Here is a 12,150-nt window from a genome sequence, read left to right on the forward strand (position 1 = left end):
AATAATAATGCAAGGAGGATGCTTGGTGACTTTACTGCACCTAATTCTAATTTACATGGAAGAAGCATCTCCATCCCTACCATTGGAGCAAACAATTTTGAGCTGAAACCTCAGCTAGTTTCTCTGATGCAGCAGAACTGCAAGTTTCATGGACTTCCATCTGAAGATCCTTTTCAGTTCTTAACTGAATTCTTGCAGATCTGTGATACTGTTAAGACAAATGGAGTAGATCCTGAAGTCTACAGGCTCATGCTTTTCCCTTTTGCTGTAAGAGACAGAGCTAGAATATGGTTGGACTCTCAACCTAAGGATAGCCTGAACTCTTGGAATAAGCTGGTCAAGGCTTTCTTAGCCAAGTTCTTTCCTCCTCAAAAGCTGAGTAAGCTTAGAGTGGATGTTCAGACCTTCAGAAAGAAAGAAGGTGAATCCCTCTATGAAGCTTGGGAGAGATACAAAGGACTGACCAAAAAGTATCCTTCTGACATGCTTTCAGAATGGACCATCCTGGACATATTCTATGATGGTCTGTCTGAATTAGCTAAAATGTCATTGGATACCTCTGCAGGTGGATCCATTCACTTAAAGAAAATGCCTGCAGAAGCTCAAGAACTCATTGACATGGTTGCTAATAACCAGTTCATGTACACTTCTGAGAGGAATCCTGTGAGTAATGGGACGCCTATGAAGAAGGGAGTTCTTGAAATTGATACTCTGAATGCCATATTGGCTCAGAATAAAATATTGACTCAGCAAGTCAATATGATTTCTCAGAGTCTGAATGGAATGCAAGCTGCATCCAACAGTACTCAAGAGGCATCTTCTGAAGAAGAAGCTTATGATCCTGAAAACCCTGCAATAGCAAAGGTGAATTACATGGGTGAACCTTATGGAAACACCTATAACCCCTCATGGAGAAATCACCCAAATCTCTCATGGAAGGATCAACAAAAGCCTCAACAAGGCTTTAATAATGGTGGAAGAAACATGTTTAATAGTAATAAACCTTTTCCATCATCCACTCAGCAACAGACAGAGAATTCTGAGCAGAATCCATCTAGCTTAGCAAATTTAGTCTCTGATCTATCTAAGGCCACTGTAAGTTTCATGAATGAAACAAGGTCCTCAATTAGAAATTTGGAGGCACAAGTGGGCCAGCTGAGTAAAAGGATCACTGAAATCCCTCCTAGTACTCTACCAAGCAATACAGAAGAAAATCCAAAAGGAGAGTGCAAGGCCATTGAATTGATCACCATGGCCGAACTTGTAAGGGAAGGAGAGGACGTGAATCCCAAGGAGGAAGACCTCCTGGGACGTCCAGTGATCAATAAGGAGCTTCCCTCTGAGGAACCAAAGGAATCTGAGGCTTAACTAGAGACCATAGAGATTTCATTAAACCTCCTTATGCCATTCATGAGCTCTGATGAGTATTCCTCTTCTGAAGAGAATGAGGATGTTATTGAAGAGCAAGTTACCAAGTACCTTGGTGCAATCATGAAGCTGAATGCCAAATTATTTGGTATTGAGACTTGGGAAGATGAACCTCCCTTGTTCACTAATGAACTGAGTGATCTGGATCAACTGACATTGCCTCAGAAGAAACAGGAGCCTGGAAAGTTCCTAATACCTTGTACCATAGGCACCATGATCTTTGAAAAGGCTCTGTGTGACCTTGGTTCAGGGATAAAACTCATGCCCCTCTCTGTAATAGAAAAACTGGGAATCTTTGGGGTGCAAACTACTAAAATCTCATTAGAGATGACAGACAATTCAAGAAAACAGGCTTATGGACAAGTAGAGGACGTGTTAGTAAAGGTTGAAGGCCTTTACATCCCTGCTGATTTCATAGTCCTAGATACTGGGAAGGATGAGGATGAATCCATCATCCTTGGAAGACCCTTCCTAGCTACAGCAAGAGCTGTAATAGATGTTGACAGAGGTGAATTAGTCCTTCAATTGAATGGGGACTCCCTTGTGTTTACAACTCAAGGTTATCCTTCTGAAAACATGGAGAGGAAGCATAAAAAGCTTCTCTCAAAACAGAGTCAACCAGAGCCCCCACAGTCAAACTCTAAGTTTGGTATTGGGAGGCCACAACCAAACTCTAAGTTTGGTGTTGAACTCCCATATCCAAACTCTAAGTTTGGTGTTGGGAAGTCTCAACAATGCTCTAAACATCTGTGAGGCTCCATGAGAGCCCACTGTCAAGCTATTGACATTAAAGAAGCGCTTGTTGGGAGGCAACCCAATTTTTATTTATCTAATTCTATTTTTCTTGTTCTTTCATGTTTTATTAGGTCCATGATCATGTGGAGTCACAAAATAAATATAAAAATTGAAAACGGAATCAAAAATAGTAGAAGAAAAATCACACCCTGGAGGAAGACCTTACTGGCGTTTAAACGCCAGTAAGAAGCATCTGGCTGGCGTTCAACGCCAGAACAGAGCATGGTTTTGGCGCTGAACACCCAAAATGGGCAGCATCTGGGCGTTTGAACGCCAGAATTGCACCCTAGAGAAGAGCTGGCGCTGAACGCCCAGAACAAGCATGGTTCTGGCGTTCAACGCCAGAAATGGGCAACAAATGGGCGTTCAACGCCCAGAACAAGCACCAATCTGGCGCTGAACGCCCAGAGTTGTTTTCAAGGGCATTTTGCATGCCTAATTTGGTGCAAGGTTGTAAATCCTATAACACCTCAGGATCTGTGGACCCCACAGGATCACCTCAGGATCTGTGGACCCCACAGGATCCCCACCTACCTCCACTCACTTCTTCTCACCCCTCTTTCACATAATCCCATAAACACTTTTCCCCAAAACTCTTCACCAATCACCTCAATCTCTATTCCCTATCACCACTTCACCACTCACATCCATCTACTCTTCCCCATAAACCTACCTCATAAACTCCACATACCTTCAAAATTCAAAATCATTTTGCCACCCAAACCCACCCTATATGGCCGAACCTTACCCCCCTCCCTTCCCTATATATAGCCCTCCATTCTTCCTCATTTTCACCCAACACAACCCTCTCTTCTCTTCTTGGCCGAATACACCACTCCCCCCTCTCCTCCACATTTTCTTCTTCTTCTTCATCTATTCTTTCTTCTCTTTCTCGAGGGCGAGCAAAATTCTAAGTTTGGTGTGGTAAAAGCATAAGCTTTTTGTTTTTCCATTACCATTGATGGCACCCAAGACCGGAGAATCCTCTAGAAAAGGGAAAGGGAAGACAAAAGCTTCCACCTCCGAGTCATGGGAGATGGAAAGATTCATCTCCAAAGCTCATCAAGACCACTTCTATGATGTTGTGGTCAAGAAGAAGGTGATCCCCGAGGTCCCTTTCAAGCTCAAGAAGAATAAGTATCCGGAGATCCGACATGAAATCCAAAGAAGAGGTTGGGAAGTTCTAACAAACCCCATCCAACAAGTCAGCATCCTAATGGTTCAAGAGTTCTATGCCAATGCATGGATCACTAGGAACCATGATCAAAGTAAGAACCCAAACCCAAAGAATTATATTACAATGGTTCGGGGGAAATACTTAGATTTTAGTCCGAAAAATGTGAGGTTGGCGTTCAACTTGCCTATGATGCAAGGAGATGCACGCCCCTACACTAGAAGGGTCAACTTTAATCAAAGGTTGGACCAAGTCCTCATGGACATATGTGTGGAAGGAGCTCAATGGAAGATTGACTCCAAAGGCAAGCCGGTTCAATTAAGAAGACTGGACCTCAAGCCTGTGGCTAGAGGATGGCTGGAGTTCATCCAACGCTCCATCATCCCCACTAGCAACCGATCTGAAGTTACTGTGGATCGGTCCATCATGATTCATAGCATCATGATTGGAGAGGAAGTAGAAGTTCATGAAGTCATCTCCCTTGAATTCTACAAAATAGCCGAAAAGCCCTCTCCTGGGGCAAGGCTAGCTTTTCCTCATCTTATTTGCCATCTATGTTACTCAGCTGGAGCTTTCATAGAAGGAGACATTCCCATTGAGGAAGAGAAGCCCATCACTAAGAAGAGGATGGAGCAAGCAAGAGAGCCCATTCATGGATCTCAAGAGACGCACGAAGCTCATCACCATGAGATCCCGGAGATGCCTCAAATGCATTTTCCTCCACAAAACTATTGGGAGCAAATCAACACCTCCCTAGGAGAATTAAGTTCCAACATGGGACAATTAAGGGTGGAACATCAAGAGCACTCCATCATCCTTCATGAAATAAGAGAATATCAAAAAGCAATGAGGGAGGAGCAACAAAGACAAGGAAGAGACATAGAAGAGCTCAAGGACATCATTGGTTCCTCAAGAAGGAAACGCCACCATCACTAAGGTGGACTCATTCCTTATTCTTACATTCTCTGTTTTTTGTTTTCTCTATGTTAAGTGCTTATCCATGTTTGTGTCTTCATTACATGATCATTATTATTTAGTAACTTTGTCTTAAAGTTATGAATGTCCTATGAATCCATCACCTCTCTTAAATGAAAACTGTTTTAATTCAAAAGAATAAGAAGTACATGAGTTTCGAATTTATCTTTGAACTTAGTTTAATTATATTGATGTGGTGACAATGCTTCTTGTTTTCTGAATGAATGCTTGAACAGTGCATATGTCTTTTGAAGTTGTTGTTTAAGAATGTTAAATATGTTGGTTCTTGAAAGAATGATGACAAGGAGACATGTTATTTGATAATCTGAAAAATCATAAAAATGATTCTTGAAGTAAGAAAAAGCAGCAAAGAACAAAGCTTGCAGAAAAAAAAAGGGGCAAAAAAAAAATAGAAAAAGAAAAGGCAAGCAGAAAAAGCCAAAAGCTCTTAAAACCAAGAGGCAAGACCAAAAAGCCAGTAACCCTTAAAACCAAAAGGCAAGGGTAATAAAAAGGATCCCAAGGCTTTGAGCATCAGTGGATAGGAGGGCCTAAAGGAATAAAATCCTGGCCTAAGCGGCTAAACCAAGCTGTCCCTAACCATGTGCTTGTGGCGTGTAGGTGTCAAGTGAAAACTTGAGACTGAGCGGTTAAAGTCAAGGTCCAAAGCAAAAAAAGAGTGTGCTTAAGAACCCTGGACACCTCTAATTGGGGACTTTAGCAAAGCTGAGTCACAATCTGAAAAGGTTCACCCAATTATGTGTCTGTGGCATTTATGTATCCAGTGGTAATACTGGAAAACAAAGTGCTTAGGGCCACGGCCAAGACTCATAAAATAGCTGTGTTCAAGAATCATCATACTGAACTAGGAGAATCAATAACACTATCTAAACTCTGAGTTCCTATAGATGCCAATCATTCTGAACTTCAATGAATAAAGCGAGATGCCAAAACTATTCAAGAGGCAAAAAGCTACAAGTCCCGCTCATCAGATTGGAGCTATGTTTCATTGATAGTTTGGAATTTATAGTATATTCTCTTCTTTTTATCCTATTTGATTTTCAGTTGCTTGGGGACAAGCAACAATTTAAGTTTGGCGTTGTGATGAGCGGATAATTTATACGCTTTTTGGCATTGTTTTTAGTATGTTTTTAGTAGAATCTAGTTACTTATAGGGATGTTTTCATTAGTTTTTATGTTAAATTCACATTTCTGGACTTTACTATGAGTTTGTGTATTTTTCTGTGATTTCAGGTATTTTCTGGCTGAAATTGAGGGACTTGAGCAAAAATCAGATTCAGAGGTTGAAGAAGGACTGCTGATGCTGTTGGATTCTGACCTCCCTGCACTCAAAGTGGATTTTCTGGAGCTACAGAACTCAAAATGGCGCGATTCCAATTGCGTTGGAAAGTAGACATCCAGGGCTTTCCAGAAATATATAATAGTCTATACTTTGACCGAGTTTAGACGATGTAAAAGGGCGTTGAACGCCAGTTCTACACTGCTGTCTGGAGTTAAACGCCAGAAACACGTCACAAACCAGAGTTGAACGCCAGAAACATGTTACAACCTGGCGTTCAACTCCAAGAATGACCTCTTCACGTGTAACATTCAATCTCAGCCCAAGCACACACCAAGTGGGTCCCGGAAGTGGATTTATGCATCAATTACTTACTTCTGTAAACCCTAGTAGCTAGTTTATTATAAATAGGACTTTTTAGTATTGTATTAGACATTCTGGATTGTATTTTTGATCCTGTGATCACGTTTTGGGGGCTGGCCATTTGGCCATGCCTGAACCTTTCACTTATGTATTTTCAACGGTAGAGTTTCTGCACTCCATAAATTAAAGTGTGGAGCTCTGCTGTTCCTCAAAGATTAATGCAAAGTACTACTGTTTTTCTATTCAATTCAACTTATTCCGCTTCTAAGATATTCATTCGCACTTCAACCTGAATGTGATGAACGTGACAATCATCATCATTCCCTATGAATGCGTGCCTGACAACCACTTCCGTTCTACCTTAGATTGAATGAGTATCTCTTAGATCTCTTAATCAGAATCTTCGTGGTATAAGCTAGATTGATGGCGCCATTCATGAGAGTCCGAAAAGTCTAAACCTTGTCTGTGGTATTCCGAGTAGGACTCTAGGATTTAATGACTGTGACGAGCTTCAGACTCGCGAGTGCTGGGCGTAGTGACAGACGCAAAAGGAGGGTGAATCCTATTCCAGTATGATCGAGAACCTCAGATGATTAGCCGTGCTGTGACAGAGCATTTGGACCATTTTCACAAGAGGATGGGATGCAGCCATTGACAAGGGTGATGCCTCCAGACGATTAGCCATGCAGTGACAGCGCATCGGACCATTTTCCAGAGAGGATAAAAAGTAGCCATTGACAACGGTGATGTCCTTACATAAAGCCAGCCATGGAAATGAGTAAGACTGATTGGATGAAGACAGCAGGAAAGCAGAGGTTCAGAGGAATGAAAGCATCTCTATACGCTTATCTGAAATTCTCACCAATGATATCAATAAGTGTTTCTGTCCTTATTTTCTATCTAGTTATTATATATTTTTGAAAACTCCATAACTATTTTATATCCGCCTGACTGAGATCTACAAGGTGACCATAGCTTGCTTCATACCAACAATCTCCGTGGGATCGACCCTTACTCACGTAAGGTTTATTACTTGGACGACCCAGTGCACTTGCTGGTTAGTTGTATCGAAGTTGTGAATGAAAAACAATTTATTAAGACGTACGTACAGAGTTTTTGACGCCGTTGCCTGAGATCTCAATTTCGTGCACCAGAAGTCATCCATGAAGACTTCCAGAAATTTTTCCACCATATCAGAGAAAATAGAGAGCATGCATCTCTGAAAGATTGCAGGTGCATTACACAGCCCAAAAAGCATCCTTCTGTAAGCAAATACTCCAAATGGACATGTGAATGCTGTTTTCTCTTGATCCTGGGGATCTACTGCAATTTGGTTGTAGCCTGAATAGCTATCCAAAAAGCAGTAATAATTATGACCTGCTAGTCTTTCTAGCATCTGGTCTATGAATGGTAAAGGAAAATGATCCTTTCTGGTGGCTGTATTGAGCCTTCTGTAATCAATACACATGCGCCACCCTGTAACTGTTCTTGTAGGTACCAGTTCATTTTTTTCATTATGAACCACTGTCATGCCTCCCTTTTTAGGGACAACTTGAACAGGACTCACCCAGGGGCTATCTGAAATAGGATAAATAATTCCAGCCTCTAGTAATTTAGTGACCTCTTTCTGCACCACTTCCTTCATGGTTGGATTTAGCCGCCTCTGTGGTTGAACCACTGGCTTAGCATCGTCCACCAATAAGATCTTGTGCATGCATCTAGCTGGGCTTATGCCCTTGAATTAGTGCTTCCTCTTCCTGTGGATTTAAAGCAGAGCTTATGATCACTGGAAAAGTATCACCTTTTCCCAGAAATGCATATTTCAGGGATGGTGGTAATGGTTTGAGCTCGGGTTTAGGAGGTTTTTCCTCTTCCTGAGGAAATTTTCAGAGACTCTTTCAATTCCTCTGAATCCTCTAGATCAGGTGGAACATCTTTAAAGATGTTTTCCAGCTCTGATTCGAGACTCTTAACCATGTTGATCTCTTCTACCAAAGAGTCAATAAGATCAACTTTCATGCAGTCTTTTGGTGTGTCTGGATGCTATATGGCATTGACAGCATTCAACTTAAACTCATCTTCATTGACTCTCAGGGTGACTTCCCCCTTTTGGACATCAATGAGAGTTTGTCCAGTTGCTAGGAAAGGTCTTCCTAGAATGAGAGTAGCACTCTTGTGCTCCTCCATCTCCAGCACTACGAAGTCAGTGGGAAAGGCGGATGGCCCAACCCTGACAATCATGTCCTCAATCACGCCTGATGGGTATTTAATGGAGCCATCAGCAAGTTGGAGACATATCCGGGTTGGTTTAACTTCTTCAGTTAAGCCAAGCTTTCTGATAGTGGATGCAGGTATTAGGTTGATGCTTGCCCTAAGATCGCATAAAGCTGTCCTGGTGCAATTTCCCTCTAATGTGCATGGTATTAGAAAGCTTCCGGGATCTTTAAGCTTTTCAGGAAATCTTTTCAGAATAACTGCACTGCATTCTTCAGTGAGGAGAACTCTTTCAGTTTCTCTCCAATCCTTCTTATGACTTAAGATCTCTTTCATGAACTTGGCATAAGAAGGTATTTGCTCAAGTGCCTCTGCAAACGGAATCTTAATTTCAAGAGTCCTGAGATAATCTGCAAAGCGAACAAATTGCTTATCCTGCTCCTCTTGGCGGAGTTTTTGAGGATAAGGTATCTTGGCTTTATATTCCTCAACCTTGGTTGCTGTAGGTTTATTTCCTACAGAAATAGTTGAAGAAGCCTTTTTAGAGGGGTTGTCATCAGCACTTGTGTGTGTCTGATCCCTCTCTGGCATTTGAGTACCAGAGTTAGAAGCTGGAGTGACGTTAGACGCCAATTCCTCATCTGTTCCTGGCATCTAAACGGCAGAACTGTGCTTCCTTTGGGCGTTCAACGCCAGTTCCTTGCTTGTTTCTGGCGTTGAACGCCAGTCCTGAGCATGGTCTGGGCATTCAGCGCCAGCCTTCCACCCAATTTCTGGCGTTTTAACGCCAGAATTATTTTTTCCTGGGCTCTTACTGTCCTCAGTGGGGTATTTAATGTTTTCCCACTTCTTAATTGAACTGCTTGGCATTCTTCTGTTATTTGTTTTGACAGCTGCTGTTTTATTTGCTTCAATTGTTCTTCCATATTTATATTAGCCATCCTTGTCTCTTGTAGTCTATCTTTGAATTCGGCTAACTGTTGTGTTAGAAAGTCCAATTACTGATTGAATGCAGCAGCTTGTTCTACAGGACTGAATTCAGCAGTTACTGTTTTAACCTCTTCTTTCATGGAAGGGTCACTGCTTAGGTACAGATGCTGATTTCTGGCAACTGTATCAATGAGCTCTTGAGCTTCTTCAATTGTCTTTCTCATGTGGATAGATCCACCAGCTGAGTAATCTAGAGAGATCTGAGCTCTTTTTGTAAGCCCATAATAGAAGATGTCTAACTGAACCCACTCTGAAAACATTTCAGAGGGGCATTTTCGTAGCATCTCTCTGTATCTCTCCCAGGCATCATAAAGAGATTCATTATCTCCTTGTTTAAAGCCTTGGATGTCCAGCCTTAGCTGTGTCATCCGTTTTGGAGGAAAGTATTGATTCAGGAATTTTTCTGTCAGCTGTTTCCATGTCCTTATGCTAGCCTTAGGTTGGTTATTTAACCACCTCTTGGCTTGGTCTTTTACAGCAAATGGAAATAGTAATAATCTGTAGATATCCTGATCTACTTCCTTATCATGTACTGTGTCAGCAATTTGTAAAAACTGTGCCAGAAACTCTGTAGGTTCTTCTTGTGGAAGACCGGAATACTGGCAACTTTGATGCACCATGATAATGAGCTGAGGATTCAACTCAAAGCTACTGACTCCAATGGAGGGTATGCAGATACTACTCCCATATGAAGCAGTAGAGGGGTTAGCATATGACCCCAGAGTCCTTCTAGACTGTTCATTTCCACTTAGATCCATGATGGAGAAAGGGGGATAATAAAAAATTATTTTTATTTATTTATTTATTTCGAAAAAAATAAATTAAAATAAAATAAATAAAAAATGGGTGAAGATTTTCAAAAAAATGAGGAGAGAGAAAGTGGTTAGGAAGTTTTGAAAAGGATATGATGATTTTTGAAAAAGGTTTTAAATTTTGAAATAAAAATCTGAATTTTAAAGGTAAATTTCGAAAATTTGCTTTAAAATAGAGAGAAAAGATATTTTTGAATTTAAAGAGGAGAGAGAAAAATAATAAGATAGCACAAGATTTAAAATTTTTAGATCTAATGCTCCTTGTTTTCGAAAACTTCGGAGGAAAAACACCAAGGAACACCAAACTTAAAAATTTTAAGATCAAGACACAAGGAAAACTCAAGAACACTTTGAAGATTCACCAGAACACAAGAACATGAAGAAAGAACACCAAACTTAAAATTTTTAGAAAACCAAAATAAGATTTTTTGAAAACCAAAGAAAAATCAACAAGAAAACACTAAACTTAAAGTTTGGCACAAGGTTTAATGTAAAAATTATTTTTGAAAAAGAATTTTAAAAAGAAGGTACCCAATTTACCAAGAACACAGACCAACGCTCTAGCCAAATGGGCAGTAAATGTAACACTTGTTTTGAAAAATATTTTTAATAACTAAGAAAAAATATTATTTTTATTTTTATTTTTATAATTTTTTTTTTGAAAAGAATATAAAAGACTCTGACCCAAAAGACAAAATTTTCCTAATCTAAGCAATAGGATTCACCGTCAGTTGTTCAAACTCAAACAATCCCTGACAACGGCGCCAAAAACTTGGTGCACGAAATTGGAAATCACAATTGTTCACAAATTCGCACAACTAACCAGCAAGTGCACTGGGTCATCCAAGTAATACCTTACGTGAGTAAGGGTCGATCCCACGGAGATTGTTGGCTTGAAGCAAGCTATGGTTATCTCGTAACTCTTAGTCAGGATATAATATCAATAATAATTCTTAATTTGAATTGTAAAAAGTAAGAAGGGTAGAACACAAATTATACTTGTATGCAGTAATGGAGAATATGTTGGAGTTTTGGAGATGCTTTGTCTTCTGAAATTCTGCCTTCCTCTGTTTCCTGATTCACGCACGCACGTCCTCCTATGGCAAGCTGTGTGTTGGTGGATCACCATTGTCAATGGCTACCATCCATCCTTCCAGTGAAAAAGGTCCAGGTGCGCTGTCACCGCACGGCTAATCATCTGCAGGTTCTCAATCGTACCGGAATGGGATTCACTATCCTTTTGCGTCTGTCACTACGCCCAGCACTCGCGAGTTTGAAGCTCGTCACAGTCATTCAATCATTGAATCCTACTTGGAATACCACAGACAAGGTTTAGACTTTCCAGATTCTCTTAAATGCTTCCATCAATCTAGCTTATACCACGAAGATTCTGATTAAGAGATCCAAGAGATATTCATTCATTCTACGGTGAACGGAAGTAATTGTCAGGCACGCGTTCGTGGGGGAATGATGATGATTGTCACGTTCATCACATTCATATTGAAGTGCGAATGGATATCTTAGATAGGAACACGCATGTTTGAATGAAAAACAGAAATACTTGCATTAATTCATCGAGACACAGCAGAGCTCCTTACCCCCAACAATAGAGTTTAGAGGCTCATGCTGTCAAAGAGTACAAAATGAACACGCATGTTTGAATGAAAAACAGAAATACTTGCATTAATTCATCGAGACACAGCAGAGCTCCTCACCCCCAACAATGGAGTTTAGAGGCTCATGCTGTCAAAGAGTACAAAATTCAGATCTAAAATGTCATGAGATACAAAATAAGTCTCTAAAAGTTGTTTAAATACTAAACTAGCAACCTAGGTTTACAGAAAATGAGTAAACTATGATAGATAGTGCAGAAATCCACTTCTGGGGCCCACTTGGTGTGTGCTGGGGCTGAGACTAAAGCTTCTCACGTGCCTGGGCTGTTTTGGGCGTTCAACGCCAGGCTGTAACCTGTTTCTGGCGTTGAACTCCAACTTGTAACGTGTTTCTGGCGCTGGACGCCAGACTGCAACATGGAACTGGCGTTGAATGCCAGTTTACGTCATCTATTCTTGAGCAAAATATGGACTATTATATATTGC

The 12,150-nt window shown here is 40.7% G+C and overlaps 1 non-coding gene across 1 annotated transcript; it reads right to left on the reverse strand.

The window, feature by feature from the left end:
• Positions 1–381: 381 nt before the first annotated feature.
• On the reverse strand, positions 382–489 carry LOC112768335 (small nucleolar RNA R71). The gene has a single exon (XR_003185771.1). It is a non-coding gene; the product is annotated as a small nucleolar RNA R71 (small nucleolar RNA).
• Positions 490–12,150: the final 11,661 nt, after the last annotated feature.

Source organism: Arachis hypogaea, chromosome 17 (genome assembly GCF_003086295.3).
Source record: "Arachis hypogaea cultivar Tifrunner chromosome 17, arahy.Tifrunner.gnm2.J5K5, whole genome shotgun sequence".
Lineage (NCBI taxonomy): Eukaryota > Viridiplantae > Streptophyta > Magnoliopsida > Fabales > Fabaceae > Arachis > Arachis hypogaea.